The following is a 9,371-nucleotide window of genomic DNA, read 5'->3' on the forward strand; positions in this document are numbered from 1 at the left end:
AAAGAAAGAAAGAAAGAAAGAAAGAAAGAAAGAAAGAAAGAAAGAAAGAAAGAAAGAAAGAAAGAAAGAAAGAAAGAAAGAAAGAAAAACAGAAAGAAAGAAAAACAGAAACCTTGTGGGACAATCAAATGCGATTTACTTTGCTTCTAAAAGCAATACAATGATCCAGGACAACTCCGAGAGACTCATGAGAAAGAATGCTATCCACATCTAGAGACAGAGCTATGGGAGTAGAAAGGCAGGAGAAAAACATATGATTTATCACTTGGTTATATGGGTATATGATTTGGGGATTTAGCTTTAAAAGATTACTCTTATTACAAAAACGAATAATAGGGAAATAGGGTTTGAGTGATAATGTACATATAACCCAGTGGAATTGCTTGTCAGCTCCAGGAGGGAGGAGGGAAGAGGGGAGAGAAAACAGGAATCATGTAACCATGGTAAAATATCTTTCAGTAAAATAAATTTAATTTAATTAAAAACAACAAAAAATCCCTTTGAGTCTAAACTGAATATGAATTAAAACTTCATCATTCTTACATGCAAAACCCAGTGGAATTGTGCGCCAGCTAAGGGGGGTTTGGGGGAGAGGGAAAGAACATGAAATATGTAAATATGGGGAAATATTGAAAATTTAAATTTAAAAAATTTAAAAAAATAAAACTTCATCATTCTCCTACCCCCAATCTCTATTTGTAAGTGAGCCTTAGAAAAATCAAGTGCTACGACCCTGGACCCAAAAAGAACATCCTCAGGTTTAAAAGCAAACTAACTTAAGACAGGCTCCAAGGTTTCTCCCAGCTTTAATTAACTTGGGATAATAGAAGCTACTTCTGAAGGTTCACATATCATCTGGGGGAAATACTTTGCAAACCTTAAAGCACTATATAATTGCTAGCTGTTATTATTATTAGTGCCATCAACACACACTATGCTCATGACCGTATATAGTTTGGTTGGATCCAAGATAAAGCAGTGAGTTCAAACACCAGGCATCTGACAGCATCCAATAAGGGCTTAGACTAAATCAGGGTCTGGGTTTGAAGTAACAGGCCAAGGGAAAAACCATGCAGAGGGCAAGATCCAAGGCCAGGATTTCCAAATACTGACAGCCCAAAGTCACTTGCATCACTTATTTTGCTGGCTTATGCCCCTTGTCCTTTGAAACAGGGGAGTATCCTTTTGGCCAAGCTTCTCCATTTTGTTCAAGAATGGCAAATATAGTCTTGCCAGAGGTGACACTTTAAGAACAAAAAAAAAAAACACTAAGTATGGCAAGTCTTCCCTTTCATTAGACTATATGGAAGCTGGGGCAACCAGGTGGCTCAGTGGTTTGAGAGCCACCCCTAGAGATGAGAAGTCCTGAGTTCAAATAAGACCTCAGACACTTTCTAGTTGTGTGACCCTTGGAAAGTCACTTAATTGCCATTGCCTAGCCCTTAATTACTCCTGAGCCTTGAGACTGATACATAGTATTGATTCTGAGATGGAAGGTAAGGGTCTAAAACAATAACAACAACAACAACAACAACAGAAACTCTATGTCTAGGGGGCACCTAGGCGGTTACAATTGTTTAGTGACCCTGGGCAAGTCACTTAACCCCTGTAAGAAGGCTACCAACTACACCCCCATCCTCCTAACTGACCTTTTTCTTACACCCCCATTGCCTACCCTTACCATTCCTTGGAATCAATACGTAGTATTGATTCTGAGATGGAAGGTAAGAGTTTAAAAAGAAAAAAGAATACACGGAAAATGTTTTCACTCGAACCCTGTGAAAAAAGCCTAGAAAAGAGACAAAGAACCAGGGAGAAGGTCCCCAGAGGTCTGGACAACCCATAATGAATCATCACAAGAGAGCCACACCTAGAGACAGGTCTAGAGTTGGATTAAATAATGACACGTTTGACAAAAATGTGTATGATGCCTTTTACCTCCACAGCACGTGCTAGGCAAATGAGGGATACAGAGATAAGGAAGCCACAATCCTGCCTCTTGGGAAGTGTACAAAGGGCAGGGAGGTAGCACAGCAGCTCAAGTGCTGGGACTGGAGTCAAGAAATCTGAAATCAGATTCAGCTTCAGACATACTTCCAGGCTGTGGGATCCTGAGCAAGTCACTTAATCTCTGTTTGCCTCAGTTTCCTCACCTGTAAAATGGAGATAAGAATAGCAGCTATCTCTCAGTTTGTCCTAAGGATCAAATAAACTAATATTTGAAAAGAGCTTAGCAAGGTACTAAGAAATATTGCCTATTATTATTGATGCTAGCTGTGTGACCATGGGCAAGTCATTTAACCTCTGTTTGCCTCAGTTTCTTCACTTGTAAAATGGTGAAAATAATAGCAACTATATCCCCAGCTTGTTGTGAGGATCAAATAAACTAACATTTTGAAAAGAGCTTAGCAAGGTGCTAAGAAGTATTAGTTATTATTAATACTAGCTGTATGACTGTGAGCAAGTCATTTAACCTACTTGCCTTAGTTTCTTCACTTGTAAAATGGAGATAAGAGTAGCAACTATCACCCCAGTTTGTTGTGAGGATCAAATAATATTTGAAAAGTGCTTGGCATGGTGCCTAGCATATTGCAAGAATGTAAAAAATGTTATAGAAATGTTAGTTATTATTATTAATACTAGCTATGTGACTCCCTGGACAAGTCTATTGGCCTCAATTTTCTCACCAGTAAAATGGGGATAATAATAACAATGACCTCCCAAGGTTGTTATAAGGATCAAAAAATATAATATTTAGGGGCATCTGGATAGCACAGTGGATAGATCACCAAGCTTAGAGTCAAGAGGATGTGGGTTAAAATGTAACCTCAGATACTTCCTAGCTGTATGATCTGGGAGGGTTACTTAATCCCGCTTGCCTGGCCCTTGCTCCTCTTTTGCCTTAGAATTGATACTAAGACAGAAAGCAAAGATTTAAAAAAAATCTGTGAAAAGCTCTTGGTATGATGTCTAGCACATTGTAATAACTACTTACTATTATATATTTATGTAAGTAATAATATATAATTAATATACTTATTTATTTTTAATACTAGCTGAGTGACGCTGGGCGAGTCACTTAACCTCTGTTTGCCTCAGTTTCCTGTTCTGTAAAATAAGGATAAGAGCAACTACCTCCCAGGGTTTTTGTGAGGATCCAATGAGATTATTATAAAGCACATATTAGAGTGCCCAGCACATTATAAATAGATAAATAGATATACAATAAAGGGAGATGAATATAAATAGGTAAATGTTAACTACAGAAAATAATAATCAAGAACAGTGGGAAATTAGTGAGAAAAGTGCCTGCTTTTATGTAGGTGTTCATATTTCTTTAAATCTTCCTCCAAATTGTTATTAATCTGATTTTTTTGAATCCCTTACCTTCCATCTTAGAAATGATGCTCTGTATTGGCTCCAAACACAGAAGTGAGATATGGGCTCAGCAATGGGGGTTAAGTGACTTATCTAGGATCACATAGTTAAGAAGTGTCTAAGGTCAAATTTGAACCCAGGACTTCCTACCTTTAGGCCTGCCTATATGTTCACTGGGTCATCTAGCTGTTCCAGTTAACCCTAGCCAGCATGTTGACTTAGAAAACCGTGTTTTGGGCATTATCTCTGCTCTGTGCCTGGACCTTGTGTTTGATACCTCAGGTCTGGTGTCCTAAGAAATTAAAGAGACTTGTTTATGGTCAGATAGTTATTAGATATCTAAGGAAGAACTTGAACCCAGGTCTCCCCTGGGCAATATTACCTGGTTTGCTTTGTTTTTTAAATAGGGTTGCTTCACATTTATGCTTGTGTTAATTAAAAATCAAGTTTCTGATAAAAAGAGCACAGTTTATGAAGATAACATGCTATTATTATTTTGTTGCTGTTCAATTGTTTTTCAGTGGTTTCCGGCTCTTCGTGACCCCATTTGGGATTTTCTTGACAAAGATACTGCAGAAGTTTGCCATTTCCTTTTCCAGCTCAATTTACAGATGAAGAAACTGAGGCAGCAGCCGGCTGGTGCCAGAATCAAGACTTTGAACCCCAGGTTTCCCTCACTCCCAGACCAACTATCTGTTTCCCCCGTCTGCCAGAAAAAGAGACAGTAAATAAATCTCACTAAGAGATTCTCTTCCCAGCTCCCAGAGCTGGCACTTCTCTCTTATAATATACAAAAGTCGCTGGGTTGGCTGGCCCTATGGTTCATAATGTTGTTGCTCCAGTGACTCTCGGGAATGATGTGAAATGAAAAACAAGAACTTCCTGAACCAGGGAGGGAAAAGGAAGCCTTGAGAGCAATATCCTTGCAAGCCTCAAACTGTGAAGTGATAGCATATGTCACAATAGGAAAAATTAGCCCATCCTCCCTCCTGACTCCTTTTCCAGGCTCCTCTCATCCCTTTGCCAGCTCTGATAACAAAGACATAAATTTGTTCTGTAGCTTGCTAATAATGGGTTCCTTCTTGCAGTTACCTATGGTCCTTTAACTCTTCAAAATATTAGAGGCAATAAAAGGGTAAGAAGAAACAGAAGAATAAGAAAAACCATCCAAGTAGGCCATTCTTAAATGAGGAGTGAGGCGAGGACTTCCTCTCACAAGAGGTGAAAGACTGTAGGTGAGGAGAGTTGTTCTGATAAGCTTCATTTTCATTTGTGTTCTTTTGTTTTGGGACAAATGGGATTCAATGGTGGGATATGGAGAAATGTGGTATAGAAACAAGAGGCACGAATATCTTTAAAAATGGAAGATTCCTGGTGTTAAGACTAAAGAAGTAAATAAAAATTTGTTGTACTCCTGATTCACTGGTTTTTTTTTGTTGTTGTTTTTTTAAATAACTCCCCTTGGACAAACACACAAAAGAACAAGCATTCTCTATGGCATACTCAAGAAATACTTTCCAAATTCACTTCCAAATAGATGGAAGTGAAAGCATTCTAATTTCCTTCTATTTAAGAAGTTCCTAGAGAAAAGAGATGTGTGTGAGGGTGCTAAGGTCGAGAAGACTTTTACGGTGCTGATTTCCAGTCTTATGTCAAGAATGAGACCACCCACTTGCTAATAGCTTCAGTCAATTCTCCTTGACTATGAATACCCATAAGCCAGAGCAAAGAACCAGAAGCAAAGAGTTTTGATGTCAGGAGACAACTTCCTACTAACTAGAGCAGTACCAATGTGGACTGGGTTGCCTTGAGAGGTGGTGGGTTCTCTCTCCCTGAGGTCTTCTAGCAAAGCCTGGATGCCTGTTTTTCTATAGGAATTCTGTATGTGAATGAGTTGAAGGTCCCTTCCAGTTCTGAAGTGGGTATTCTATGATCTTGTGGTCTTTCCTTCCTTCAAAAAACCTTTTCTTGGGGGCAACTAGGTAGTTAAGTTCAATAAGTTTTCACCAGAAGAAGGAGTAAGGGCAGCTGGGTGGCTCAGTGACTACAGAGCCAGGTCTAGAGATGGGAGGTCCTGGGTTCAAATCTGACCTCAGACACTTCCCAGCTATGGGACCCTGGGCAAGTCACTTGACCCCCATTGCCTAGCCCTTACCACTCTTCTGCCTTGGAACCAGTAAACAGTATTGACTCCAAGATGGAAGGTAAAAGTTATTTAAGAATAAAACAAAACCAAAAACCTTTTATTTACCCAGTTGCCCATTTACTGATGACCTCTTTTGACCTTCCTTTCTGTCCCTGACAAGGTGCCTGGTTCAGAGCAGATAGTAAATAAATGTACACAATTATCCAAGCAGGTTAAATAATTCAGTCCTCACTTTGCCTCTCAGCCCCTTTGCCCAGAAAAACTCCTTGCTATTAAACTTGTCCACAAGTGTCATTAGGTCTAAATTTTCCTAGATTGAGATCCTTGATTGTGCTCTAGACTTTCTCTTAGATGTACAATGAAGCTTAGGCAGAGTTGCCAAGTGTCTCAGCCGTAGTTGACCCCACTTCTGACCTAATCACTAGTGTGAGATCTTTCTGTCATCTCATCTGTCTGATCCTCTAAAGACCGTTTGTGTGCTCTCTGTGAATGTTATTTTTAAAAAATCCTTCCTTTCTGGCATAGTAATGATTCTAAGACAGAAAGGCAAGGGCTAAGCAAATGGGCTTAAGTGACTCACCCAAGGTCATGTAACTAGGAAGTGTCTGAGGCCAGACTTGAATCTTGTCTCTAGCTACTGTGCCACCTAGTTGCCCCTGAATTTTATGAATTCTTTTTATCTATTTCCTTGGAAGGCTTCACACTCAGACTGTAAAATTCAGTTGGACTAGCAGCCCATTGAGTTAGTCTACCAGGCCACATATCTCGGACGAGTACTACAGATGGAAAATTAGCTCGACCCAGAATTAATAGAAAGAGGACTTGTTTGGGGGGATTTGCATGATGCTTTCATACATCTCAAGTCTCTCTTGGACTCAGAATTTCTAGCACCAATATTCTCCTCTTGATGGTGTCTGGATGAAAATCTCAGGAGAACCAAACTCCCAGGTAACCCAAAAGGCAATGAAGAAATGTGTGATGGACATTGGAAGGCTGAAGCTAATTATTATCCACTAGGACCCACATACAGAAATATGTTTTATTCAAAGCCATTGTTGGTGGTTATGGATGACTGAAAAACAAGATGGGCTGGACATGTAGCAGGAGGGAAAGGAAACAGTCAGAGAACTGTACTGGTCCCCACAGAATGTTAGCCCACAAGTTTAATCTATGGACGACTAATGAGAGGACAGGAACAGGAATCACACAAGATTCAAAAAACAAAACATTACTAAGTGCCAGTCAATAACTAATTATGGGAGGAGTATCCATATGGATAACAGGACATCAATTCCTCTCTGACAAATATCTCGCAATTCTTTAAATTTGGGAGCAAAAAGTAGGGAATACAGATAAATACTTGAGGTAGTTTTTCTCTTTCGATGCTATTCTCAATTATGAGTAAAGGAAAAAGTGCTGCCATATTTCCATCTGTTCAAAGGTAGGAAGTATGGTCTAAAGAAATGGAAATGGAGGAAGGAAGAAAGTCACTATGATTAACTGGAGCATGTGTGACATGGACAAAGAAACCCTGATTTGCCAAAAAACTGACCTTTTTTTGTCTTAGAATCTGCCATGTGTAGAAGAGGCAGTAAGCTAGTAGGCTAGGCAATGGGGGTTAAGTGACTTGCCCACGGTCACCCACCTAGGAAGTATCTGAGGCCAAATTTGAACCCAGGACCTCCCTTCTCCAAGCCTGGCTCTCTTTCCACTGAACCACCTAGCTCTGCCCTGTCCCCCAGCATATTATTTTAACAGTTTCATGAGCCCTTTTAAATGCTTTCAATCATATTGTTTTTACTTTCTCTCCCCCTTTGGACACACAATTGGAGTAGTTGTTGCACAATTCCTTCAAATTCCTTCCAGGACTTTCCCTTCATTTAATTGGTTTCCTCCTAGCTGTTTATTAGAAGATAATCTTTGTTACCAAGTGCCAAAAATCCAGATTAGCAGTGCCATTGGAGATCCAAAACGACTGAGCAATTCATTTTACAGTGGCCCAGCTTCTTCCCAAAAGGACAATTCTAGTCCATCGAGTTAAAAACCCGGACTTTCTAAAGCACCATGAGATCCATGTAGATCTATCTTTGTAAGGATGAACAGTCCCTTTCTCTCTCTCTACTGGAGATTCATTTGGATGCTCTGGTATGTACACAAGAACCACATTTTAATAGTTGTAGCTTATTGAAGCTAAATGCCAGCCCTCTTCAGGGGAACGTCAAATTGAGATTCAGGCAAGTAGCAATTATTTTCACCATTAAACATGTGCAGGAAGAGGGAAATAGATGTGTTCCCGTCAAGGCAGGAGCCCACTGAAAAGACAGACTAAGTCATAAAAATAATTTTTAAAATGCTGTTAATAAGAACTTGTATATGCATATACATACAGAAATAGGTATATGTACATACATGTACATATTTATATGCATATACTCATACCCACCTACATATATATATATATACATATATATATATATATACACACACAAATACATACATTTTATATATTCTAGATCAGCCTTAGTGAACCTTTTCTGAGTTCAAGTGCCCAGAGGGCAAGTTCAAGGTGTCTGTGAGCCCTGGAATTACCAGAGAGAGATGAGGGAGGAAGTGGTCACAGCATGCAAAAAGTGTTCTTGGAGGCTAGGAAGAGGGGGAACGGAGCAGCTCCCCCCACCCGGAGTGCTGGCTCTGCACACGTGCCACATCTTTGCCAAAGCTGTTATAATGTCTCTGGTTCACAGAGTGCTTTAAACAAGCATAGGCACGTTCCTAGGGGCTATCATTTTATTCAAATCCTTGCCTGAACCTCAAAGTAATGTTCTCTCAGGTTCCTTGTAGTACTGTTGTTCAGTCATTCAGTCATGTCCAACTCTACATTACTCAAGGAATTTTATCCATGAGGTTTTCTTGGCAAAGATTCTGGAGTGGTTAGCCAGTTCCTTCTCCAGTGTGTCCCCGTTATACAGATGAGGATCTGAGTCAAATTGGGGTTAAGTGACATTCAGGGTCACATAGCTAGTAAATGTCAGTGGCGAATTTGAACTCAGATCTTCCTGATTCTAAGCCTAGTGCTCTACCCACTGTGCTACCTAGCTTGGCCGTCTATTGTCCCTTATCTTTTCACAACTTTTATAATCCTGTGATCTATTTACTGACAGTATCATTGCCCAAGTGCTTAATTTAAAGCAACTATGCAATATATCTTTTACTTAGCACTTAACTGAATGAGTGACAACTTAAGGAAGAGGAAAATAGGTAAGGAGATAGATTCTATTGTTGATTAACCTCTGGAGGGTTTTCTTTTAAACTCCCTCTGCGCCTTTTAGCTTGGTACAGTTTTCACATTTTATGGTTTCCCTGGTTTACGTATTTTTTTTCAATGAGCTTCTGGGGCTACACCAATGTTTTCTTAGAAACAAAAAGAGATCCCTTTCATCACAATAATCCCAACAACCAAATATACATATTGGGCATTTGCTTTAGACACTGAGAATACCAACCCAGATTTACACAATATTTTAGTTCACCTGCAACTGTATATCACAACAATCCCACAAGTAGGCCAAGTATTAATATTTCCATTTTACAGACAGAAAACTGAGTTGTAATGATTTGCCTCTTGAAATAGTCACCTAGTATGGCTAAAGCCAGCACTTGAACCCAGATCTTTTGGCTTCAAATGCCAGTGCTCTTCATGTTATACCATATTTCCTTGCTAGGAGGCAAGGAGCGGGACTGGGAAATGAATCTCCCCAAAGTATGATCCCAAAGGGCAGAGAGGGTAGGAACAAGTCTACTGCTTTGGAATGAAAATGGTAAGGCATGGTTTGTGCTAGTCATTTGT

This window comes from Gracilinanus agilis, chromosome 5 (assembly GCF_016433145.1).
Source record: "Gracilinanus agilis isolate LMUSP501 chromosome 5, AgileGrace, whole genome shotgun sequence".
NCBI lineage: Eukaryota > Metazoa > Chordata > Mammalia > Didelphimorphia > Didelphidae > Gracilinanus > Gracilinanus agilis.